General features: G+C 39.3%; 2 long non-coding RNA genes across 2 annotated transcripts in view; one reads left to right on the top strand and one right to left on the bottom strand.

Annotated features, from left to right (window-relative positions):
• LOC105715695 (uncharacterized) overlaps nucleotides 1–24861 on the top strand; it is a 237754-nt gene extending 212893 nt beyond the window's left edge. Inside the window, exon 6 of the long non-coding RNA XR_010339485.1 lies at nucleotides 24396–24861. This is a non-coding gene — a long non-coding RNA (uncharacterized LOC105715695). The remainder of the gene's footprint in view (nucleotides 1–24395) is intronic.
• LOC105715697 (uncharacterized) overlaps nucleotides 1–27977 on the bottom strand; it is a 224262-nt gene that overhangs the window by 106496 nt on the left and 89789 nt on the right. The gene's annotated exons all lie outside the window — the stretch shown is intronic.

The raw sequence follows: 27977 nt of genomic DNA, 5'->3' as shown, positions 1-27977 counted from the left end.
TGCCTAGTCTCCCATGCCTCTCAATCCACTTGGTGACAGCTACCTAGAAGCCATCTCATAAAATAGGTGCAAAGGCCACCTCGTTAATCTGATGTTTGCTGAAAGCTGAGTCAAGTCATCTGTGATCTCTTCTTGGCCTTTGTTACTCACTAAGGCTCTTACTAATTTGTGGCTCTTCCGTTTGCAATATGGCACTTCCAAGTTTTTGGTAGAAGGGGAAAGACAGTGAATAATTTTAATAGCAAGGTTTTATGACATGATACACCACCTTACTTCCCATATTTCTTTGACTACAACTCAATAACTGTAAATGAAACTGATAAATGGAGTCTTGCTCAATATTATCCAATAGTTTGGGCAATTATGCAAATATTCTCTATCTGCTCTATGCAAAACGGTAGACATTCATCACATGTGGCTATGGTGCACTTGAAATCTGGCTAGTGTATCTGAGGAACTGACTGTTTAATTTTATTAAATTACTGGTCGTTTAATTTAAATAGCCACATATGGTTAATAACTACCATATTGGATAGTGAAGGTTCTTCTTTTCCCGTAAAAGAGGACATAGTTTCAGTGAGTGGCAAGCCAGTCTCTGCCCCAGCTGGGTCACTTATGTCAGTGCTACTGGGTAATGCTGAAACAGGTGCATCTCAAGTAGATTCCTTATGTTGTCTTCCAAACACTGTTAATACCCAAAGATGTAGAAGTCACCTCCACCCTTTCTTTACAGGCATATTAGTAAAAGCTGAGAAAAATGTACTACTTGTATTTATAGTGGATTGTTTTAAAAAACATCTGTGACACAAATTATTCATGCTCTATTTATAGACACAGGAATTGGGATGTAATAAAAGGACCTATGCTGATCACAAAACTTTCTGATTTTGCCTTTTCTCCAGTTTCATGAATAAAAAACATGTTAATCTTCCCATTTTCAATTCTGAAGGAGTTACAGATAGGCTTCAGTCCACTGCAGCTTTCACGTCGACAATATTTTGTACAGGAGAATGTCATGGGAAGGTTATCGGGGCAGTGAAGTGTGATAGCTCTTCTCTGGAAAAAAAATCAACTAAATCCTGCTTGATCAAAATGCAAAGCCTCTTCAATAAAATGTGTAACAATAATTTTGAATAAGGAATTAACTACAGAAAGAAATTGTTTAAAAATTTAATGGCTTCCTTATTGACAGACCCTTTTTTTATTTTATTAGTTATATTTTACTCTAAAAATAAGCATCTTAATAAGCTAAAATTCCTTATAATAAAATTAGATTTTAATGTTAAACTAGTCCCATTTTGTCAAGAATCTTTGCTGCTTGTTCATATAGAATTTATAATTATGTGTTATTTTGTCAAAAACAGTCATGTACTTGAAAAAAGTAGAGAATAGTGTCTTTCTTGGTAGTTGACAGTAGTGTAAGGTGCGTGGAACTGAGGCCTCTTAGAGCAAATACAGAAATCTTGCATATACCAACTTATGCAAAGCATACACACCCCTTTGCAGTTCAAGATGTAATATTTTAGTATTCCATGAATAATTACAATTAATAATATTTTTGTTGAGCAAAATGCCATCATATGAGCGATTGTCTTCATTTCCTATATTATCTTTCCCTGTCTCGAGTCAATGCTTTGGAAGAACAACATACAGCTGTTTGTAAGCAAGGTTGCAAAGCAAAAAAAAAAACACCCCAAGTTTCCTTTCCTCAACCATCTCTTTCTTAGATCTTCCAGTATCTTTGCATTCCACTGCCTTGTAGTAATCAAAACCTACTCACTTTAAAGGATTGGATGTGCCGATTTTACAATTATCTGAAATTGTTTGGATGAGAATATTAGCTCTTCTAGCAGTTATTTGTACTTTAAGCATATCACCTGTTCCTGTACAGAGTGAAAATTATCTGTGATGAAGGAACTCCAAGTACCATCAAGAGATTGGAGAACTTATTTAAGTGGTGGTCTCAGGGGCTGCTAAAAATCACACAAAATATACAATCAGCTTGTATATGGACACCCAGAGCTAGCCTTATGGAAGAAGGAGAAAGTCTCTTAGTAGATGATTCCAGTCTTCAGAAAAGGTGATGGCACCAGGCACAGTGACTCATGCCTGTAATCCCAACACTGTGGGAGGCCAAAGCAGGAGGATTGCTTGAAGCCAAGAGTTCAAGACCCGTCTGGTCAATGTAGCAAGAACCCATTGGCAGGAGGAACACTTGAGCCCAGGACTTCAAGCTGCAGTGAACTATCATCATGCCTCTGCACTCTAGCCCGGGTGAAAGAGTGAGACTCTAGAGCCTATCTCTAAAAAATAAAGAAAGGAAGAAAAAGAAAAAGTAATGGCATCCATGTGACCGATCCCCTTCATTTGTGAAAACTTCCCTGAAGGTTCAAAGTAAAAAAAAGTATGAAACTAAAATGTGTGGATTATTTATTAGCTGCTAACTCATAGAAAGCTAGACATCCGGTTGCTTCTTTTTTCTTCTTAGCCCCACCTCCCAGTTCCAACTACAATTCCCAAGTAAGTCTTGCACTTTCTTTCCCAAGGTCCCTCTGCATTGGGACCAAAGCACAATAACTCTGAATTTATAGCAAATTTCTTCCAGAAATTTCTTGGATATTTCCCTCAAATGAATCCTCATGGTATTATCTCATAGTAGATGAACACAGTGAGTACTCAAGGGATTTTTCTAAGACCAACTGACTTTTAAGGTTATTTATAAACCACTTATTTTCTCCTAAATGGTTTTATCTGAAGCCTCCAGAAAAACCTGCTGAAATTTCAGAAAAGTGATCTTTTAAAAATCACTTTAGTTATTTGGTAATTGAATTATTTTAGTCTTTTAGTCGATAGCATTTATTCAATTTGAAAAACACTCATCCAATTTGCATATTAATTTAATTTTCACTCTCACATGGGGCTGCCATGGTTCTGCTGTGTTTGAGGTGGGGCGACGAGAGACAGTTTCTGCTGCAGGCATTGGGGAGCACCGAGCTGGAGGAGCTCATGATGCAGGTGGCCCAGGGCCAAAATGGGAGCCTCAAGGTGCAGCGCCTCTGCTCAGAAATGGAAGAATTAGCAGAACATGATATATTCTCCTTCCTACTATGCAAGGACTGACTGATGATCAGATTGAAGAATTGAAATTAAAGGATGAATGGGGTGAAAAATGTATGCACACACAACACACACACACACACATCATAGGCTTAGCACCAAATACCGTAAGTCACAACCCCAGACCTCAGGTCACTCACAAATTAGTAGTTACTTTTACATTAATGACGTAAACTTCACCCGTAAGATGCTGCTGCTGTTTTTTGAAGTTTCAGGTGAGCAGATCACCCCTTCTTAGACCAGAATGGCCATACTATTTATCATCCAAATACATACAGTTTCAAATGTGAACAGAGGAACTAGTATTAATTACGCCTGGACCACAGGCTCACATCCTTTTCTAAGACACATTTGTACCCTACCTGAGCTTCTCACTGTACCTCATAAAGAATGATCACAGAACCTACAGCACTTTACTGGATGTGCTGGTTTATATACAAATTCATCCGTCTCCAGGTCATAAGTCTCTTGGATATTGGCCTTTTCATCACCAGACCCTGTATTATGGTAGCTATATACTATTTAAAAAATAATAATAAGTGTTAGCATCACCCTAAGGAGGATATTGGGCTGGTAGTGGTGTGGGTTTCAGAGAGAAAGGTGCTTTTGAATTGGAGTAAGTATGATCTACCCAGGAGGTATTTATTCTTTCTATAAACAGTTTATTTAATGTACCCACAACACTATTAATCTTGTCCAACCGAAACTGTCAAAGTGATTTTACATAAATAATCTCATAACAGTAAAGAATGTTTCTAATTTTCTGACTTATAGTCAATACCATGAGTCATTTTGCTTTTAACCATCAACTGCCTAAGATGTCCAAAGCTATTCTCAAGGATCAACTCGCCTGAAGATTTTCATTTACTATGGGGACAATATGACAGAGAGTTTGGGATTATTAAATCTTGTAACTACATGCGATTCCAAAATCTGAGTGATTCTGCTAGAAGCTCAGACTGGGTCCAGTTTTTGCACTCATCACCTCACTCCAAAACTATAGTGATGTAGCAATCATCGTCTGAACATTGCTGGTCATTGTGGCCGGGGGTTAGAATGCTCTGAAGGTGATGGCAAATACTCCCAAGTGGCAGTGCCAAACATCACTACTCCTGACCATTTATATACCAGAACACATTATACGGCTCCACCTATGGACAAGGAGGCTAGGAAATGCAATCTTACCATCACATACCATTAAGAGAGCCAGAAATAGTTGTTAAAGTAACACTACTGGTTAACACACTTATATTCCTGAGTTGGGATCTTACTGGCTAAAAGAAGAAGCCTAGGAAAATATGAGAACTGACAGAATTCTGAGGCAACAAAGTTGTCAATGACCTTGGGCCCTGAGTTGAGGGTAGACACCTCATGAATTTGTATAGAATTTACTGCATAAACTCTGAGTAAGTTCCTAAAATGAGAGCCTCACAAAAGAGCTAAGTTCCCTGGACCTACCAGCTGCCATTAGAAACTTAGGAAGTCTGCTACTTATTAGCAATCCTTTGGAACTCCCAAAAGAATCAAGCCACAAGTTACATTAAGAAGAATGACACAGTAAATGTCATGATTAATATTTATGAGCAATTGGTGAACATCAAAAGCTGGGCACGAAGAAGAATGTATTGGGAGATGCCAATTTGCATCTTACATGAATCAACTCTTGGACTAGAGTTTAAAAGAAAATAATAGCCAGGATAGGAGACATAAAGAGTAGACTAAACTCTGAGTCACTTAAAGAGAAAAATCAGGCCAAGAGCGATGGCTCATGTCTTTAATACTAGCACTTTGGGAGACTGAGGTGGGCAGACAGCCTGAGCTCAGGAGTTTGAGACCAGCCTGAGCAAGACAGTGAAACCCCATCTCTACCAAAATACGAAAGAAATAGCTGGGTGTGCTGACACACACCTGTAGTCCCAGCTACTCGGGAGGCTGAAGCAGGAGAATCATTTGAACCTGGGAGGTGGAAGCTTTAGTGAACCAGGATCACACCACTGCACTCCAGCCTGGGCAACAGAGTGAGACTCTCTCTAGAGAAAGAGAGAGAGAGAGAGAGAGAGAGAGAGAGGGAGGGAGGGAGGGAGGGAGGGAGGGAGGGAGGGGGAAATGAGACATATCAATTATACTTACTCATTATTTTATCAGGTTGAATAGTGCCCCAAAACAGTTGTGTCCAAGTCGTACTCCTAGTAACTGTGAATTTAACCTTACTTGGAAATTAGGTCTTTGCACATATAATTGTTAAGAATCTTGAGGGGAGACCATACTGGATTGAGGGTAAGCCCTAAATCCAATGATAGGTATCCTTTTAAGAAGAGAAAAAGAGACAAGAGAGAAAAAGGCTATGTGAAGATGAAAGCAGAGATTGGAGTGATACATCTACAAACCAAAAAAAAAAAGAATTGCCAGCAACCACAGGAAGCTGAGAGAGAATAAAACATATTCTCCCTCAGAGCCTCCAGAAGAAAGTGACCCTGACAAAATACTCTTATGTGAGACTGCTGATCTCCACAACTGTGAGAGAGGAAATTTCTGTTGTTTTAAGCTATCCAGTTTATGGGATTTTGTTTTGGCAGTTCTAAGAAACAATAATATCTTTAAGTGGAAAAGAGGTTTTCATAAGCTTCAAAAATCCCAAAAGTTGGTGATAAAACCCCTGATAAAGAGATAATCTTGAAATCATACTGAAGGTATGATGGCAAGTATGATGGGAATATCACAGGTGTGTGACAGCAGATGTGATGGGATTATGATGTGTGTATAATGGCAGGGGTGATGGGAGAATCACAGGGTTATAAAACAGGTTTGGTGGGAGGATCATGGAGGTACCATAGCAGGTGTGATGAGATTATAATGGGAGTATAATGCAAGTATGATAGAAGTATGGTGGGGCTGTAATGGCAGGCACAAAAGATTATGATGTGGGTATAATTGCAGGCGTGATGTGAGTATGATGGGGGTCTCATGGCAGATGTAATAGGAGTATACTGAGGGTATAATTGCAGGTTTGATGGTTGTATGATGAGCATATAATGGCAGAAATGACGGGAGTATGATGAATGTATAATGGCAGGTAGGATGTGATTATGAAGTGGGTATAATTGCAGGTGCAATAAGAGTATGATGGGGTTATGATAGCAAGTGTGATGGGATTATGATATCAGTATAATGGCAGGTGTGATGTGATTATGCTGTGGGTATAATGAAGGTACTGGTAGATGTGATGAGAGCACAATGTGGGTATGATGCAGGTGTGATGTAGGATTATGATGTGGGTAGAGTGGCAGGTGTGATGAGAGTGTGATGTGGGTGTGACGACAGATGTCATGGTAGTATCATGGGTGTATGATGGCAGGTGTGATAGGATTATTATGTGGGTATATGGCAACTGTGATGGTGGTACTATGGCAGTTCAATGTCCTGTATAATGGGAGTATAATGAAGGTATTAATGGCAGGTTTGATGAGAGTATGACATGGGTATAATGACAGACGTCATGGTAGTCTTGTGGGTATATGATGGCAGATGTGGTGGGACTATGATGAGAATATATGGCAAATATGATGAAGGTATGATGGCAGGTGTGATCAGAGTACGATGTGGGTATGATGCAGGTGTGTGATGCAAATGTAATGGGGGTGTGGTGGTGGATATGATGGCGTTTGTGCTGGGGTTAGCTGGGAATCCTACCCCACATTCCCTCCAAAAAGTATGGCAGGCTGGGCTTCAGGAAATGGGTCAGAACCATTCTCAAGGCCTAGGATCTGAACAACTCTTTTACAAGACTTGCCTGTAGGCAAGAGGCAAGATCCCTGATGCTCGAGTGGTACCATTTAAGGTAAATTCTAAGAATAGGAAATAAATAAAAGCTATGTTCAAACCTAAGCACAAAAACTCATAATAACGTTCCAAAATTGAATTCACACCCAGCATTATGACACCAACATATCAACATGACAATTTTTACTGCAGTCCACCCTCCCTTATTCTCTCCAGCCCATGAGTCACATTGGGGTCACATTAATATTGTGCTGATCTTAGCTCTTCAAGTGCATAACCCAAAATCACCTCCTAAAATTTCTCCTCCAAGTATTGCTGGATGTAAGTGAGGTGTTTTATAGAGTTTTATATGTGTTCACCAATATTCCATTTTTATGCTTTTCCCCTCTTTGCCCACGAGTTAACGCCCTTGCTGTCACTGCAAGGGCAGTGCTTGCCATTGTCAATCCTGCCCAGGCTCCGTGGAACGACGTTCCTATGCCTGTGCTGCGTTAGAACAGAACTGGCCACACCTGCAGTGAGAACTGCGGAATTCACTTCATCTCACATACAATTGTGAGACCCTCCCTCCCTAGCATTTAGTGAGTTTGCAGAAAACAGCAGCAATTACTGTGGTTGCAGGTTTCCGAGCCTGTCTAATGAACAGGAAGGCAAGGCTTCCAGGAGTCAGCTTGTAAGAGAACTGTTGGTTGCAAGAGATCGAGACAAGGGATTTTGTACACATTTTTTTGAGGGGGGAATCAAAATGAGAAAGATACATGCCCCCTTGGCACCCCCGCCACCTGGTACTATGTGCAAAAAAGCGGCATGGCATCTAATCTAGTGTTTCACAGGACTTCTAGTGACAACAGCTCTTCCTTCAAAGGAGTTCAGATTCAACTTAAAGAAGAATGCGGGAGTTATATTTATGAAGATTAAAACGTCAGCTTTATAACTGACAAAATCTAGGCCGAATTGGACAGACTCACCCTGTGAGAAGTCTTGCTCATCAGCCGTAGCCCTCTAGTCAAACTCTCCAGGGCTGATTGACCAGCAGGATTTATGGAGTGAGTCTTGGAGCCCTCTCCAAGCAAAAGGAGAGTAGAAGGGGGCTGAGTTCTTCATCCCAGGTCAGGAAGATCACTTACCTGGAGAGGGATAGGGTGTGGGCAAGGAGCTTTTCACGGGAGGAATTCCTCCGAAGGACAGGAGGTCCCTGCTATTCACCCTTGGAATCAGGTGGGGAACACATTCTCCCATTTCAGCGTTCCTTTTTGGGAAATACATAATACCTTGCAAGGCCACAATGCACATCTGTTTGAGACCGAAGCCCTTATTTTTTGGCATTATGTTACACCTCCTCCCTGAAATCCCTGGTACAAGTACACGATAAATACTTACTAAAGTCAGAATAGTTATTCTTACTATCATCATTCTTTCAGTCATAAATAAGTTGGAATTACTAAACATATCTTTTCTAAAATTGGTGTGAAATATATGCAAATCAGAACAGCTCAAAACACTTGCCACATTCTTCCTGCAATGTATTTCAAAATGAAAGCTGATGTGGAAATTTCTTCAGCTTGTGTGCCCCACAAAGCAAGTACACTAGAAAAATCCTCTGTCATCAATCATGGTAATAGGTCAGGTCTGGAACTGAAAGCTATAAATAAAAAAAGCTTGTCTGTGGTTTGGAGAGGTAATGTTAACCAGGTCAAATTCTCAAGAGTGCTTATTTTTTGAAAATAAATCTATACTGAATAAAGAAATTTACACTTGATGTAACTGCTTATTAGCCTGGGCATTTTCATTTTTAAAAATCAGTAACAGAATTTACAACATCTTTTAACAGTGGCTTGGGAAGTCACAGTAAAGTACAAAGTTAAAGTGGCCTGTAATGCTGGAAAAGATCTCCTTAAATCTTGAAATCAATAGCATCACTTAGGATAGATTCAGCTGAAGGTTATGGAGGGCAAAATTCAACTGGCTGAACCAGTAACAGGAACTTTATTTATTATCTTGTTTTTTTTTTTTTTTTTTTAAGAGTCTACCAGTAAGGCCCTCACAGCGTTGGTTGATTCGGTAGCTCAAATAAGCCACTAGGGACTCGGTTCTTTCCACCTTTCTCTTTGGTCACTGCATTGGCTTTTGCACTCAAGCTTGTCACCTCCTGGTCACAACATCGCTGCTACAATATGGCTACCACAGATCCGAGCATCACATTTTCACATGGTCTTATTTCTAAAAATGGAAGAACGTAAGCCCTGTTCTCAGATTCCTTATGAATGAGAAGATACTTCTGTCTCATTGGCCGGAATTCTGTTGTCTGCCTTTGCATAACCCAACCATTGGATAGAATAATAGACTTTCCATGACTGACTAATACTAATTAAGATTCATTTGCTAGGGATGTGGTGACACCCAGTTCCCATGAAGCACAAGGTGACAAATGTTTGGACAAAAGTGGTTTTCAGTTACCAAAGGAGGGAGACTAGAAATGACTTCTGGAGAAGCAAAAAAATTATCTGATGCATCAGCAATAACAAAATGTCTTAATTTGAAAAGCTATCAGGAGATGCCTTCAGTGTCAATGCATTTGTAAGTGCCTGTCAACATGGTTCTGATTGCAGCTGGTACATCTTGTACCTCAGTCAAAGTTGCCTTGGTATCAGGCAATAGTAACAGATGAGTTTTTTGGTTAATGAATGTATTTAGAAAAATTTCAATTGTTCAATCTGCACATTATCCAAGTCCCACATTTCTGTTTCTGAGAGGTGTTGGACTATTGTCTCGCTTTGTCACTGCGTTGTTAGAGCAGAGCTAATTAAAATCCTTTTGTAACTTTAATCTAGTGACCATAATTTTCATTGTTCTTGGGTTTGACATTTCAACATCTTCAAATAGGCCTATATATTTCCTGAGACTAACCTATAGGCTGATTTTTTTAAATTGAACTTCTTAAAAATTTATCTAGCTTTGGAAAACCAATATTCAACAGTTTTTTTCACTCATTCATTCAGTAAATGGTCTTTTAGTGCATACTATGTCCTGAATAGTAGGCAAAGTTTGCTTCCAGTTCAGTGAGGGAAAGTCAGACAAACACACAGTGTGATGGTAGTGAATTTGCTAAACGCTCCAGAAGACATAAGAACACAAGGTTAGGCCAGGCACAGTGGCTCATGCCTGTAATCCCAGCACTTTGGGAGGCCAAGGCAGGCAGATCACCTGAGGTTCAGAGTTCAAGACCAGCCTGGGCAACATGGAGAAACTCTGTCTCTTTTAAAAATACAAAATTAGCCAGGCATGGTGGCGCATACCTGTAATCCCAGCTACTCGTGAGGCTGAGGCAGGAGAATCACTTGAACCCCAGAGGCGGAGGTTGCAGTGAGCTGAGATTGTGCCGTTGCACTCCGGTCTGGGCAACAAGACTGAAACTCCACCTCAAAAACAAAACAAAAGGTTGTAGTGGCCTTTGGGAGGCCATGATGGATTCTGCCTTACAGAAAAGCAGGCTTCATGATGGAAATACATTGGCAATAACTCTTGCAGGACAAGTGGGTGAAAGAACACTTCAGAAAGAGGTAAAACCATAAAGTCAAATGTGAAGAGACAGTGAATGCACAACATATTTTGGGAAGGGTGTGGAGCTTTTGGGGTGAAGAGGTGCACAATGGTGGAAGAAGTGTGTACATCTTGAAGGAAACTAGAACCTTTCTCAACAGAAGAGCTATTCCTTTTCTTTCTGAAATGTACTATATCCCAACCATTGTGTCATTCATCTATTAAATATTTCTTATGGGTCTAGTGAATCAAAAACGCTTAGAATTTTATAAGATCAAGTCTCAAAAAACTATAAATCTTCTGTTTACTACATCCTTACTCCATCTCTCTCCTCAATCTCCTTCTTTCAACCTATAAGCATTTTCAAGCTTACTTTACTTAAAAATGTCGTCCTTCATCCTACTCCTTCTCAGACCAGCACTCTGTTCACCTTCTTCCCTTAGCCCTATAGTTCCTGAAAAACTGTTAAAGACATGCTTTCACATGTTATTAGCTCCTCAACCTGTTGCAATGCTTTCTACTCTCTGATAAAAGTTACACCAAACACCAATTGCTATTTTCAGTTTTCAGTCCATTGATCTCTGAGTCTTTCCACTGTTTTTCATACCTTTCTCCTTGAAACTCTCTTCTCCTATATCTGACGTCGGTTCTTCTCAGACGTTTTCCGTCTGCTCCCTCTCAGCCCACCTCTCAAATGTTAGTGTTCCCTGCTCTGTTGGCATTATTTTTTTCTGTTCTTTCTGGTTTCTCCCTAGATGATCTTATCTGAAATCACAGCTTCAATTAGTGTGGGCTCATGATTCTCAAATCTATTTTCAAAGAACTGACCTCACTGACAAACGAGGGACCTCTATTTCCAACTGATTCCTACCTAACAATCCAGAATTCTGAAGATGTCTCTCATTTTTAACACATCTGAGGTCAAACTCCTCATCTGTCGCATGCACCATTTTCTTCTTTCCTATATTCAGTCTTCATTAATAGCATAATGTGGATTAAGAAGTCTAACTGAACACAGAAGGATGACTCGTTTGATTTCTAAAAATATGGGTCAGATCAGATAACAAAACAGAGATAAAATGACAAGGAGATCATGCTGCAATGCTTTGAATTTAATGTTATGTCATATCCATACTCTAGGTACTAGACTTGTGAGAGTTCCTACAGGGCTTCTCATTTAGAATGCATTAGAATCACCTGGTAGGATTTGCTACAACAGCGATTCCAGAGTCCTGCTTCTGGGATTCTAACTCTTGGGATTTGGTGTCACAGGTGAGAATTTGCATTTCTGTTAAGTTTTTAGGTGATGTTGATGCTGTTGGTCCATGGGTTACACTTGGATAACACTGCCGTAGGGAACAACTTTAATTTTGAAGTATTATCCAGCCTATGACTTGTTCTAATGGTTCTGCTTATGAAGGTCTTAGTCTTAGTTGAGAAAGGCATTAAAGTCCAGCGGCTAAGAGTGTGATCAGTGGAGCCATGCCTAGATTTGAATCCTGGCTCTCCTCATTACTCTAGTTGTATGACACTGGGAAGTTAACTAGCTACTCCTTTATTTGGTACCCTTAAGTGTAAGATTAAAATGATAATAATGATACCTGTTTCTTAGGTTAAGAGGATTGAGGTCATTCATGTAAAGTACTTGGTGGCACAGGGGTGCCTGCCTCATAGTAAACTCTCAGAAGATGTCCGTTTTTATTCATGGTTATAGTTTGGATGGGGAAGAATGGTAAGAAATTAAGCTAACCATCTAGTTATGGCTCTCAAGTCTTTAAATTATATCACCCACTATTCTACTACTCAATCCAGGACATTTCCCCTCACTTCTTGATGATTTTAGCATCTGGCTCAATGTCACTCTCTGTAATATCACAAGAACAGCTTTATTCTTGGAAATTCCAATGTTCTCATAGGTGATCCTCCTAATATCCAGACTTCTCTGTTCCTTGAGCTCTTCTCTGCCAGTGATCTGTCCTCCACATTCCCTCCACTCTTTGTTCTCATGCTCATACTGTAGAATTTATTCAACAGTCTCCACCCATCCCTAATCTCAATTTCAAATACTCTACTCTGACCAATACTTGCTACCTTCCCAGTTCACTCCTCCTGGAGCCTCAGTTCCTCCGGTCCTTTGACCCCTAACATCTTTCCACTGATGGTATCATTTTCCATTCTCTCTCGTCTTTCTGATGTCATCTCTCTTCATCTTACTTGGGTTAAGTTTCATGGGTAATTATAATCACTCCTGTTGCACATTCTGTCAATTCCCTGCCCACTCCATGCCACACTCAGGCAATTGAACTTGGCTGTAGCAAAGCTCATAGCCACACTAACAGATGTCGTTCTCATGTCTGTGAACCTTAAATGGCTCAGCAATCTTTCCTTCCTGCACTAGTCCATCCACTGTCTGACTCTCCTAGAACATGCTTTCTTTACTGGATGCTTTATTTCAGGACACCTCAATGTAGATGTTTAAATGCCCTGCTCATGTTCTGTGGGCCTTTCACCTTCCATCTGCCAGTGTCTGTTCTCTTTGGCCTGTGGTTTTTCACCAAATAAAAAGCTGCTCTGCCCATGTACACAGCACAGTGACCATGGTGAGGAATGAACAGCACCCAAGCACACCTCCACACTTCCCATCATGGTCCAAGCCACAGAGATTACTGCAACGACCATGGACATGCCTCCCCGTTTCATCTTAGTTCCCCAATTACCTGCAGGGGAACTCAGCAGAGCAGTTAGAGGAATGTATTTAAAACTTAGATCAGAATATATCATTTCTCTGCTCAATATTCTGCAATGGTTCCCCATGCTCTTCGAAGTGATGGTCTAAGTTGTTACAATGGCGGGCAGTCTTATCTGATTCTTATTGCCTTTCTGGCCTTGTTCCCTAATCCTCACCCACTCATTCACTCTGCTCAGGCCACAGTGACCTTACTGGTGTTCTTCCAAAACACAGGCACACTGCGACCGCAGAGCGTTTGCATTGGCTGTTTTCCTTTCCTAGAACCCGTTCTACGGAAATCAGAGAACTCCCTCACATTTTTTCAAATTTTGCTCAAACACTCCCTCAATTAAACCTACATTGACCATCCTATTTAAAATTACAATATTCCATGAGCCCCATGACATTCCCCTTCACCCACACCCTACTCAAATTTTCCTGCTCAACTTTTCTTTATTGCTAAAGAATGTATCTTTTTCTGCCACTCCATGAAGGGTATTTATTTCTTCTGTCTTCACCCACCAAAAGCAGGAATCTTTGTTTTGTCTGCTGATGAATTCCTAGGGACTACACAGTGCCTGGTGCAGAGTGTATGCTTAATAACATATTTAATAATAAAATTCCCCAGTTCATGCTGTAAAGTTTTGAACACCCTGCTACTCTATAATTCAGAGTTTACCCTTTAGGCTGTTAGAAGTCATTCCAAGCTTTTGATTGTGCAAAGTGCATAGCTTAGAGTCCTAACTCTGCCACACTGGGTGAATGAATGGAAAATGAATTTTAAGGGAAAGAGAATGTAGACAAGAGGGGAAGGAGCAAAGAAACATTGTTGAGCACTTATTATGAGTCGGACACATCAGCTAGCGCTGATGACACAATGGTGAATGATACGGTTTGGCTCTGTTTCGCCAAATCTTACCTTGAATTGAAATAATCCCCATATGCTGTGTTTCAGACCGGTGGGAGCTAAGTCAATCATGGGGGCAGGTTTTCCCCATGCTGTTCTCATAATAGTAAGTCTCACGAGATCTGATGGTTTTATAAAGAGGAGCTTCCCTGCACACACTCTCTGGCCTGTCGCCATGTAAGACATGACTTTGCTCCTTTTTCACCTTCTACCATGATGTAAGGCCTCCCCAACCATGTGGCATTGTGAGTTCATTAAATCTTTTTCCTTTATAAAATTACCTAGCTCTTTATTATGCTAATAAAGGTATGTCTTTACTGTCAGTGTGAGAACAGACTAGTACAGTAAACAAAACTCGCCTGGTCCTCACGAAGCTTGTGTTGAGGGTGGCTGAGTGGGTGGATGAAAAGAGTGGTGGTAGGTGGCAAACAAAGAATTATACACATATGCAGGCAGAAACTCTGAGTCCCAGTATAGAAAGTTAAGTGATGCTATGAAAAGAGACAGCAGTTAGACTTCTTAATCCACATTATGCTATTAATGAAGACTGAATATAGGAAAGAAGAAAATGGTGCATGCGACAGATGAGGAGTTTGACCTCAGATGTGTTAAAAATGAGAGACATCTTCAGAATTCTGGATTGTTAGGTAGGAATCAGTTGGAAATAGAGGTCCCTCGTTTGTCAGTGAGGTCAGTTCTTTGAAAATAGATTTGAGAATCATGAGCCCACACTAATTGAAGCTGTGATTTCAGATAAGATCATCTAGGGAGAAACCAGAAAGAACAGAAAAAAATAATGCCAACAGAGCAGGGAACACTAACATTTGAGAGGTGGGCTGAGAGGGAGCAGATGGAAAACGTCTGAGAAGAACTGACGTCGGATATAGGAGAAGAGAGTTTCAAGGAGAAAGGTATGAATAACAGTGGAAAGACTCAGAGATCAATGGACTGAAAACTGAAAATAGCAATTGGTGTTTGGTGTAACTTTTATCAGAGAGTAGAAAGCATTGCAACAGGTTGAGGAGCTAATAACATGTGAAAGCATGTCTTTAACAGTTTTTCAGGAACTATAGGGCTAAGGGAAGAAGGTGAACAGAGTGCTGGTCTGAGAAGGAGTAGGATGAAGGACGACATTTTTAAGTAAAGTAAGCTTGAAAATGCTTATAGGTTGAAAGAAGGAGATTGAGGAGAGAGATGGAGTAAGGATGTAGTAAACAGAAGATTTATAGTTTTTTGAGACTTGATCTTATAAAATTCTAAGCGTTTTTGATTCACTAGACCCATAAGAAATATTTAATAGAAGAATGACACAATGGTTGGGATATAGTACATTTCAGAAAGAAAAGGAATAGCTCTTCTGTTGAGAAAGGTTCTAGCATTTCACATGGGGAATGAGGAAAGGCCTCCTGAACACACAAAGTTTCAGGGAGAGCTGAAGGATGAATAGTAGTGAGCCAAGTTAAGAAGGGAGGAGAGCTCATTACAGGAGACAGTGGGCAGGAAAGAGTTGCAGAGCAAGAGCCCTTGTTACTTTCTAGGAACTGAAGAAGGCTGTGAGCTGGAAACCAGAGAGGGTGGTGATGGGAAGTGAGCCTGGGGAGGCGAGTGAGCCAGATTTCACTGTATGTTGTATTTATTCTAAATCCAGTGAGAGTGGGAAGAGCCAGAACTCACTTGAGTCTTCTAGCCCCATCTGTGCTTCACCATACCTGTGTTTCCATGGCCTCACCTTGTTCTGGGCCCAGGCAGATGCTCTGCCCCCATCTGTGGAACCCAGGAACACATCAACCGAGGCAGGGAATGCACAGCTGGCTTGAGTTTACTCTTCACCTCAGTTATCTGAGTTGAAGTGACTCCCACTAACTAGTGAAGATTTGAAGAAAAGACTTTTCTATTCCCCTTTCAGTTTATCTTTATCTTTGATACCTGAGACCAGGAGTTGCATATAATAGCAGTTCACAGGTGCTTCCTCCAAAAAGTGTCAGAAGTGCACACTGTCCCCACAGGTCAAGGCTTTCTATTGTAGTCCAAGCTGTGCATTAGAACTGGGAAGCTTTGGGCCCCATATTTTTAACTAATGTTCTCTGAGCATTCTGAACACAGCCTAGAGTAAAAATGTTGATTATCTTGACTGTGGATATGGTCTTATGGGTGTATATATATACATACATTTATCAAGTTTTATTTCATGCCACTTAAACCTGAATAATGCTGTGAAAAAAGATATTTAAGATATATTTTTTGCCACCTCTATATTTGGTGCTTCAATTACATTAGCTAAGAAAATAATGAATGAAATCATGCTAAAAGGATGCCAAGATGAGAAATCAAATCTCTTGCCTTTATGAAACATTAACAACTGATCTTTAAAAAGGGTCAAAGAGTCATATTCTTTTTGCAGCATTTTCCTCTAACTCACACTACTGGGAGTAATAGCAAGTCCCAATATAAGCAAAATGCAAAAAATCTACTATCATGTCATTCTGTTGTTCTAAATAGTGTGGATCTACTGAATTATTGCTTATTATATGAGAATCCTACTGTTTCTCAGAAGATTTAACCTGCACCTTATGAACTGGAAGTGTTTAAAGCATTTGCTTTCACTGGGAACCAGCAGGCAATGGAGAATGTAGATGCTGGGAATGGAGATGGAATTTAGTGTAGCATCTCCCCTGCTGCCTCCCACTCCTAAGCCAGAAGAAATGTGTAGTCACTGAATTACGAATGTTGACAGCAAGCCTGTTGGTTAAAAAAAGTGATTTGAAGTAAAACTTAATTATGCCCAGAGCTGTCCTCCCTTTACTCATGTGGCCTCTCCTCTCTTCCACCAACCAGGGGAAGGAATTCTCTTGTACCTTATCCAGGGAGGAAGACAAAAAGAAGGATAGGAATTCCTGGGAAATCTTGGTTCTCAGCATCAGGTAGATCACTCTTTAATTTTCCAAAGGGGAGATTATCTGGAAGGGATACAATGCCAGCAGAGGTGGTTAGAGGCTAAAGTCCCATGGGGAAGAAAGCCGTAAGGATTTAGATAGGAATTCAGGGTCTAATCACCAGGCCTAGATCCCAAAGTGACCCAATCTTAGGAGAAAATTGGAAATAATGTCAGAACCAAGTCAAAAGCACATTCTAGACATAAAATCTAGGAGGATGCAAACCCATGCACAGAGTTTTCTCTAGAAAGAGCCTCACATGACACAAGTCATTTCAAAGTAGAGAATCCTACGCCCCATTGGGGAGGTACTCCTAATTCTTGTCTTTGACTCTCAGGGAAGAATCCAGGAGACAGAGCTCTGATATTCAATAGTTGGGCAGGGGGGTGTAGGTTGCAATCAGGAATTATTTTATGAGAATATTTGTAGAACCCAGGCTTGGTCAGGAGAGCATAGACTAAATTTCTTTTCTTTCCCCTAATTTTCATCTTTTTAAAATTCAAAATAGAATAGAAGATGTTTACATTAAGGGTTTTCTCTCTTAGCCTGTGGTATTTAATTTTGTTTATATAAATGTAAAAAGACAGGAGTCTGAAAAGACTCAGAAGACAGTCTTAACATTTTTGGAATACAATATATTTCTTTCTGAACTCAGGATCACAATTTTAATATAACAGGCTCTAATGAGGACAGAATCCATTAGTTAAATAAATAAACCATTAGAATGATAGCAAAAGTGCCAGTTTAGGTAAACTTAACTCTGAGGCAGATGGTAGCCGATTCTTGGACAAAAGATAGAGAATAAAATTACCAACACAGCCCTGAAGCTAAGAAAACTCAGGACAAATTTGGAGCAATTCAGCAGCTTCATTATACAATAATGTTTCATATTCCTAATTAGTACCCTTTCCATTTCCCAAAGAAGAAAAACAAAGTTCATTCTGCTCAGAAATGGTCTCAATTTAGCACTCATTAGTTTATAAACTAAAATTGAGTGTTCTGGTTTTCTCTAGTAAATTCGAAAGTTCATCAGTTTGCTTCTTATTTGCTTAAATGGGTTTCTTATTGATTTTCTTTTACTTTAAAAAATTGATGCTAAATTACAAAGTATTTTTCTACTATTACTCAGAACAATTTGTTCAGATTTTGTTTGAAAAGTTTACCCTATAGATTCTCATTGTTTGAAGTTCATTCTAGAAAATCAAAATGTTCTGGGATTTAAGTAAAATTTAACCTTCGTTAATGGGCTTTCATCCAAACACAGTTGTGTTTTATTTTCAAAGCTCACACTTGGGGTTTTCTCATTTGCACCAGATTTCTGAGTTCTTCCTGGAGTCCTGTTTTTTTGTTTTATTTTTGTTTTTGTTTTTTGAAGAGTCTCAGTTTGTCCTCCAGACAAGAGAGCAGGGCATGATTTTGACTCATCGCAACCTCCCCCTCCTGGGTTCAAGTGATTCTCCTGCCTCAGCCACCAGAGTAGTTGTGATTACAAGTGCCAGCACCATGCCCAGCTAATTTTTGTACTTTTAATAGAGACAGGATTTCGCCATGTTGGCCTGGCTGGTCTCAAACTCCTGACCTCAAGTGAACCACCTGCCTAAGTCTCCCAAAGTGCTGGGATTAGAGGCATGAGCCACTGCACCCAGCCAGGTCCTTACGATCTATACAGACATAAAGCAGATAGAAACAATTTGCCTGAAAGAAAGCTGGGTGGGATTCATTTATACATCGAGGCTCTCATTCTCAAAATAATTATGTGCCATTAGTGTACTTCTACATGGTTTACGGTAAAATGGCAAAAAGATGAAGTCATCCAGTTCATATTGAAAACTCTTTTATTAAAAAGTGCTGTTTGTACAACGTGGTAGGCAGGATAATAGACCCCCCAAATTGTGTCCTAATCCTTGAAATCTGTAACTAGGTGACATGACAAAGAAGAACTGAAGTTGCAGTGAGGTTGGGGTTGCTCATTGACTGATACTGAGTTGAGGGGATTATTCTGGTGCAATACAGACACAAGGGTACTTGTAAATAGAAGAGGGCAGCTGATGAGTCTAAGTCAGAGGGAGATATGAGGATGCCACGCAGCTGGCTTTGAAGTTGTAGGAAAGGGCCATGTGACAAGGGATGCAGGTTTCTTCTAAAAGCTGGGAAAGGAAAGGAAAGATTCCCTTCTAGAGCCTCCATAAGGAACGCAATCCTACTGACAACTTGATTTTAGCTCATTGGGACCCAATTGAAAACTATAAAATAGTTTAAATATAAATTATAGGATAGTTTAAATAAACTAAAACAATTTTGGATTGGGTCTCAATGAAGTAAAATCAAGCCCACTAAGTTAGTGGTAATTTGTTACAACAGCAATTGGCAATTCATACTGATAATATATGGTAGCATCTTGAGATGCCCTCCAAACCTGCTAACATTGTTCATTCACACCTTTACTTCCATCTTCAGCAGTCATATTCTGAGCACTTGCAATGAGCCAGGCAGGGCTACATAGAGGACAAAGAACATTGTCCCCATCTCCCAGGAAGTTTAGTCTCATATGGGAAACAAACTCATAAACACATAGATACAACCATGTGAAATAACTATGTTTTTATTTTATTTATATTTTTAAATTAGAGATAAGATCTATTTTGCCCAGGTTGGTCTCAAATTCCTGATCTCAAGCAATCCTCCTGTCTTGGCCTCCCAAAGTGCTGGGATTACAGCCATGAGCTGCCACACCTGGCATGAAATAATTATTTTGTAAATAACATTTAACATACCTCCAAAGAGTGCCTATGTAACAACATGGGCTTCCTAAATGAAAACAAATCATTTAGCCTTTTGCTCCACAATTTATCTGAACGAATAAAGAGCAATACATTTCACCAAATCCAGCTTCAGGAATAAAGACAATGCCCTTGAATGATGTGCCCAGTTATTGCTAATTAGGTCTTTAGATCTAGAACCAACTTTGCAGGCAAAAAGTGGAGGAGAGGATTCATCACAAGTGAACTTTGGGCCAAGCCAGGATTCCCAGGGCCTTAGTTGGTGCTTTGTGGGAAGGTTTCTGCTTTGTTATCAGGGATCACTTATTCCCCTCATAAGTTATTTTAGCTGTAGGTGAAACTGTAAGAAAGCTAGCCTTGCCCCACATTTTTACCCCTTTCCAAAACCTTCTTTGCTAATATAACCTTCTAGCCTACCCACAAATTCCTCTTTACTTCTTTACCACTGCAGTAAAGTTATCTGAACATAACACTCATGTTACTGATTTGATATGTTACACCTTCAAAGCACACTAAAGGTGACCAATACAGAATTCATGCCAAAGGAACTAATTTTTGCAGGTAAAATATCAAGCGCTGTGATGGAAGGGGGAAGGGAAGAGCAAGGTACAAATTTTATGTGGTTGAATCAAACCACATAAACAATCTCATCAGGTAATCCTGAGGCTAGTCATTCCAACGAGATCTAGAAAAAGATTGTAGAACAAGAGCAATATTGAAATCTGTTTCCATAAAACAAAATATTGTGTATTTTAAAAGTGAAAAATACTGATTATAGGCTAATCATAACAATCTAATTCTAAAACTAGGCAAAAAAAATATTGGAAGCTGATGCACATTCAGAAAATAATCATGTGATTAGGATAATTAACTGGTTTATGACATGAGCAATTTAAAATAATATATACTCTTCTTAGGAAAACTCTAAAGCCTTGTGGTCAAGTTTAGAAGAATTGTCTTCAATATCAATTAATACAGTTTTCTCCCTGTTTCCTTTTGCAAACTGGTTCAGGAATTATACTCATCAAATTTTTCTTTTTTTTTAAAAGAGTCCCATTGGGTCACCCAGGCTGGAGTGCAGTGGCACAATCTTGGTTCACTGCAATCTCTCCCTCCCGGTTTCAAGCAATTCTCATGCCTCAGTCTCCAAGTACTTGAGAATATAGGCGCCTAACACCACACCCAGCTAATTTTTGTATGTTCAGTAGAGATAGGGTTTCTTCATGTTGGCCAGGGTGGTCTCAAACTCCTGACTTCAAGTAATTTGTCCACCTCAGCCTTCCAAAGTGCTGAGACTGCAGGCATGAGCCACTATGCCCAGCCAAATTACTCTTAACTGCATAATTGATATAGCTGAAAATGTGGTCTTTGATAATTATAATAATGCACCTAATCGTTTTTTAAATGATTTTCTCCTTTCAGCTATGCAGTGCCCTTAGAAATAATCTTCTATATGGAAGGCAAATGATTTGCTTTTCATAGACTTGAACAAATGACTTGCTAAATAATTCACCAAGTGTTTGTAACCTTTTATTATTCTATCACTAATTCTTTGATACAATACTGACTTCCAGACATTCTTCTGCTTTTTTGATAGAATTTGTTTCCATAAAATAAATGGAAACAATAACTATATCATGATATAATATCAACAAATACTGAGAGGCTTAAAGAATAAAGCTTTCTATTAAAACTATAGAGTTACCAGCATCAAAACCTCTTCTCTCATCTAAAAGTCCAAGAGACAATAGTAGGAATATGAACAATGACTAGATATTATTCCTTTTAAAGAGAAAGGAATGAAATAAAACACAGTTCACGCCATTTTTCAGTTGTTCTAACTTAGTCTTCAGAAGGTCTGAACAGCAACCATTGTCATGAAAATCTTGTGAAAGGGAAAATCACTCAGAGGAAAAAGTGGTTATATAGTTTTCCTACACTGGGAACAGAAAGGGGAAGGACTAAGGAAATAAAAGGAAACAAGATGTTTTTGTTAGATAAATAAGGGATATGGATGTGAAGGAATTGACTCTTCAAACATATTTTGTTCATCACTTTCTTTGCCCAAAAAAAGTCACACATTTATTTTTGGTAAAAGTGATGTAGTAAAATCTTTATGTAAAGAAGAAAATACGTGACAGTTATTACAGATTATGCACCTTAATTTCAATACCTGACAGGAGGAAAAGGGTAGATGTCATTAAACACCAGGGACAAATACCCGGAAAACAAAAAAGCTTTGCCTATGGGAGTAATCGGAATACAGCAATCCAATTTTCTTCTCTGCTAGCCTGTGTAGAAAAAAAAATGCTTTTTACAAGAGGCAAAAAAAAAAAGAAAAGAAAAGAAAAGAAATGCAGAATCGATTTTCCTTACCCTGGATTGTGAGTTGGGCTTGTGACTTGCTTTTTGGACATAGAAGGAGGCAGAAGTGAGAGGGGACCAGTGTTTGATTAGGCCTCAAAGGACTTGAGTTCTGCTTCCAGCATCATGAGAATGACAAGCATAAGGGAGCCCCAGGAGGAATGAGAGACAGGTAGGGCTGAACTGCCCACCAAGCCTGCCCCAGACAGAACTGTTAGCCAATCCCCAGACCACAGGAAGGAGCCTAGCCACAGTCAGCCATGCCCAGTGGTAGATGAACCAAGCCCCACTAGACCAGCTGATCTCTAGTCAACCCACAAATGTGTAAGTTCTAATAAATAATTGTTTAAGCCAGTGAGCATTGGAGTTTGTGATGCCGTAACACTTAAAACATGATCCCTAGCTATTACACCTTCTGTTTTTCACCACTAGGCTAAATTAACTGATCTACATTAGAAAAACTAGATTTCATTCCATCCTATTTTTGCTACCAGCATGTGTGGGAAAAGTATTTCAGTAATTTATTGCCATGCCTGTTCTGCCTCAGGTAGCAGTAGGGTTTGCGATTATATGAAAATTTAGGGAAAAAAATGATTTGTGCAGCTATTAAATTCCAAGATCTGAAATCTACTCACAGTGGCTTCTAGAATATAAAAATCCTCCAAATCATAGGCTTTGATTTAAAAAAAGTGAATCTGTTAATACTCAAAAACTCTTTATAACTTTACTATTCTCTTTTAAACATTCAAAAGTTATTTATTTAGCATAAAATAGATACATTGTTTAAGTAATTTGAATATTGAAAGCTTTAAGAAAATAAAATACGTAAATGCCATCATATTTGATGGAAGATAGGATTATATTGTTAATTTGTATAATGAAAATTGCAAGGACCAATTTCTCATGAGGTTACACAGCTTATTACTTTCTCTTTAACCATCAAATATACAAGAAGTCCATTTTATAGTGACTCTCCATCAATAGCTCATTGTAAATTTCTTAAAAATCAATTTTCTTCCTTCAGGAAAAGAGATTTATATAGTAAAAATATCGAGGCAACCTATCTCCTATCAATGTAATTAAGAGCTCAAAAAAAGCATTTTAGAAAACCTATCTATCTGAAAAGTACCAGAGGGAAACATTTCTCTATATGTTGAGCCTATTGACACAAATAAAAACAACTTTTTACAAGAGACTAAAAATATATACACTATTAATACACAATATGATGTAAACCAGTCAAATGATTTCTTTAAAGTTCATTTCTGAAGAATAAATTAAATTAGTCTGCTTAAATTTTTATTTACCTTTGATTTTACAAAGTTTTTAATTCTTGGTTCTTGGCATCTAAATATTGCTACTTAATAGAGGCCAAAAGAACTGCTTGTGTATGCCATTCGAGTTCTCCTGATAGATTTCCAATGAGCCTCTATATTTTGGAAGTGAAAACACATCACCATAAGCATGGTTTGTATTTCTTATTTTTCTTCATATCCATCATAGTGAAGGCAGCAGTGTTTTCCTCATACAATTTTGATCAAATCCTTTGATGGGAAGGGTTTGCTTTTCCACAAAGCACATCTGGGAAGACCATGTTATCACAATCAACACGCTTCATAGTTATTAAATTAACTTATCCATCCATTCTGGTGACAAGTATTTATTGAGGACATTTCTGTGCCAGAAACGTTTTTAGGATCTGGGAGATATAGCAGTGACCAAAACAAAGTCTTTGCTTTTCTGGACAGACTACACACACACACACACACACACACACACACACACACACACACACATACACACACTCTTCCTGATATTATTGCTATATGGGGTATGAAGAAAAATAAAACAAAATAAGAAAGACAGTCACTTATTCCTTCCTCCAAACAACTCTAAAGATCAAAACATCTCAGGCACGTTTACTAATTCTCTCAGCATGTCATTTGAAACAGGGATGCTAAAAACTTAGGATGCATAAACAGAGCTGACTTTGCTAAATGAATAAATGCCAAAGAGAAAAGCAATTTCAGTATACAAAGCTATGCAAACCTTATCCACTGACATCTAGTTTTCTAGTGCCACTGATCCTATCAATTGGAGTTAGAAATGAATGTTTCTAGGCATTTTGGAAAGAAGGAAGAAAAAGAAGGCATGGCCTCTATGTATGAGGTGACAGTCGGAGAGTTTTTGAAAATGAGAATTGTTCAGTTGTATTTCATTACTCTTATCTTCTCTTCCTTTTACAGCTTTTTATTTTCAAGAAAAGCCTTCTGAACAAAAAAATAAATAAAAGAAACAGCATTTTCCAGTGACTCTTGCACTAAAGCAAAAAGGAGTTTAGATGAAATCAAGCCTTTTGGTGCAGGCCCTTGTGTTAAAATAACACTTAAACACTTCAAGCTGAAGAACAAGTTTAGCACAGAGTCCTCCCAAGAAGATGGAGCTGTTGCTGTCTTGATATTCAACAAAAAGCAACTGCAAATGTTGCTGACGTAGACTATGCCTGGTCCCTGGGTGCTAGCATATGACTGCACCCCATGATGCAACTGACAGAGAGTTACAAAGTGCAGGAAACCAACCCTCAGGTGGGTTGGCCTCCTGGAATCCCCGCACACAGCTGCTGTCACCAACGAGCAGCCATTCTGCTTCCATCTCCACTTCTCCAGGCAAATATTCAAGCCCCAAGAAGCATGGCATTGACTCAATAAACTTGAGAACACCATTGAAAATTATTAGTATGCTTTTATGTTATTAGGAAAACAATAGCATTTACTTTATAGGGTTATTAAAAGCGTTCAATGAGCCAGTATTTGTAAAGCTATTAAAACAGTGCCTGGTACACAGTAAGTGCTAATGGACTTCCTAAGCAATGTAAGTAATGAAATAAATCTGCAGTAATAGTTGGCTTTCTTTGAAAATTAAGTGAAAAATGAGCTGTGATACTTGCACTTGGGTTTCTCCCTGGGATATGATAGCTACCTTGTGAGGCACCTTCACAGTGCAAGGGCTCGTTTTATTAATGCACCTGCATCTACCCAGCTCCCATTTTTACCTAGTGCAATGGTTACCAGAAAGGAATCCATGCACCTTAGAGAGTACACAAGACAATCCACTAAGCTGAGTGAAGAAAACATTAAAGCTTCTATCGATACCTATTTCTAAACCTAAAAATAAGATCAAAATCATGCTTTTCTAATTTTGCACAAAAAGACAGAAGTACATAAATATCAGTTTTATTTATTTTTATTTTTTGGCACAGGGTCTTGCTCTGCCACACAAGCTGGAGTGCAGTAGCGTGATCATGGCTCACTGTAGTCTTGACTTCCTGGGCTAAAGCAAGCCTCCCACCTCAGCCTCCTGAGTAGCTGAGACTACAGGTGCATGCCACCGTACCCAGCTAGTTTTTGTGTTTCTTGTACAGATAGGATTTTGCCATGTTGGCCCAGTTGGTCTCGAAATCCTGGCCTCAAGCCATCCTCCTGCCTTTGCCTCCCAAAGTGCTGGGATTACAGGTATGAGCCACTACACCCAGTCTAGGTATACATTATAGATAAATACATATTTATTGACAATATTTGATCAAAATGTTTTACTGGTGGAGGTGTGATTTTAAAAGTTTGCAGAACAGTGAAATGGATGATTTCTTCTGCTTTGAAATTCCTCTCAGTATTTATAAGTCACTACAATAGCATTTCTGCTTCTAATGCGTTCTTTGTTTTGGCAACAGAACTGTTTCCAATTGTACAAAAAAACAACTTCTATTGGACTGATGACTATCTGGCAGGAGCCTGCCTGCATCTCTGTGAGTGGATTACAACTGATCTGTGCCACCACAGGTAGAAGGCTTGAACCTTATCGTGCAGAAGCCTCTCAAGAGACAAACCCTCTACACATTCTTCCCCATTTCCAGTGTCATGAGAGAACACATATGTAAATTTTTATGAAAAAGCACAAAATATAGTGCAAGCTTTCTTAACATGGAGTTCACGGTTCTCTGGAGAATTCAGGGATGGATGCAGGAGATGTGTGGTCTTCTTTAAATCACATAACGCATTTTATGAGGCTGCATATTTATGCATTTTACTGGGGAGTAAACTCATAGCTTTAACATGACTTTCCAAGAGCAAGTGACTCTCTGAAAATTAGTGGCTGAGGTAACTTTTTAAAGTACAGTTGACCCTTCAACAACACAGGGCTTAGGGGTGCAGATCCCCAACGCAATCGAAAACTTGTACATACATTTTGACTTTCCAAAGCTTAACTACTATTTAACTACTGTTGACTAAAAATGGTATCATAACATAAAGAGTTAACACATATCTTGTATTCTATATTATATATATCATATATATATATCAGATATATATATCATATAGATATGTATGTGTATAGATATGTATATAGATATGATATGTATATAGATATATACATATCATATATCCATATATTATATATCTATATGATATACTACATTCTTACAATAAAGCTAAAGAAAATGTTATTAAGAAAATCACAGGGAAAAAAGTATATTTACTATTAATTAAGTGGAAGTGGATCATCAAAGGTCTTCACCCTACCATCTTCATGTTGAGTAGACTGAGGAGGATGAGGAAGAGGAGAGGTTAGTCTTGGTCTCGCTGTTTCAGGAGTGGCAGAGGCAGAAGAAAAACCATGTATAAGTGGATCCATGCAGTTCAAACCTGTCCTGCTCACATGTTGATTGTACTGAAAGTCTATTTTAAGGTATGTATTTGAATATGGTTTGGATATTTGATATGGTTTGGATGTGTGTTCCCACCCAAATCTCATGTTGAATTGTAATCTGCAGTGTTGGAGAAGGGGCCCAGTGGGAGGTGACTGGATCATGGTGGCAGACTTCCCCTCTTGCTGTTCTTGTGACCGTGAGTGAGTTCTCACAAGTTCTGCCTGCTTAAAAGTGTGTAGCACATCCTCCTTCACTCTCTTTCTCCTGCTCTGGCCACGTATGACATGCCTGCTTCCCCTTCACTTTCTGCCATGATCGTGTAAGTTTCCTGAGGCCTCCCTAGCCATGTCCTATACTACCTGCAGAACTATGAGTCAATTAAACCTCTTTTTATAAATCACCCAGTCTCAGGTAGTTCTTCACAGCAATGCGACAATGGACTAATGAACATGCCTACTTTCAACAAACACAATTAATATTTTAATGGGTTTTAAACAATTAAAGCTCTTCAACCGGGTCATTGTGGGCAGAAAGAGGTCAGAATATTGTTCAAGAAATAGGCACACAAGCCAAGAACAAAGAAAACCCCAACTTAGGCTTCCTTTTGATAGGGAAAGGGGACAGAGAAATTCTAGGCAGAAAAGGGAGGGTCCCTGGTGAAACCATACCCTCAAGCCAAAAAGCTTGAAACCAAAGCCCAAAGTGAGGACTTCTATCCCTGTTTTCCTGCTCAGATGTTGCCTTTTCCTAAACCACACATGGCCCTGCTCTGCCACAACCTGTGCCTATAAAAACCCCAGGCTCACCCGGCAGTCGGGACTACAACTGGACGTCAAAGAGAAGTGGCTTGACTTTAGAAGGACAGCATGACTGCGTAACTTTGGAGAAGAATCTGGCAGGTGATGGCCAGACTTCAGGAGAAGATTACCTACCTGCCCAGTCCTCTTTTCAGCTCCCCTTCCCACTCTTCCCCCATCTCTCCTCCAGAAACATGCGCAATTTTCTTGGCTATTCATCATAAGAACCTATTGGGGTCCCTGGAGGTAAAAGTCATAAAAGTGCACTTCTCCTCCAAGAATATGGGCCCCAGAAGTTTACCCTTCTCATGCTAGTTCATACTCAG

Source organism: Aotus nancymaae, unplaced genomic scaffold (assembly GCF_030222135.1).
Source record: "Aotus nancymaae isolate 86718 unplaced genomic scaffold, 86718_ANA_hifiasm-v0.15.2.pri h1tg000077l, whole genome shotgun sequence".
NCBI lineage: Eukaryota > Metazoa > Chordata > Mammalia > Primates > Aotidae > Aotus > Aotus nancymaae.
The sequence above is the reverse complement of the archived record's forward strand: the minus strand, read 5'-3'. Positions and strand labels throughout refer to the sequence as shown.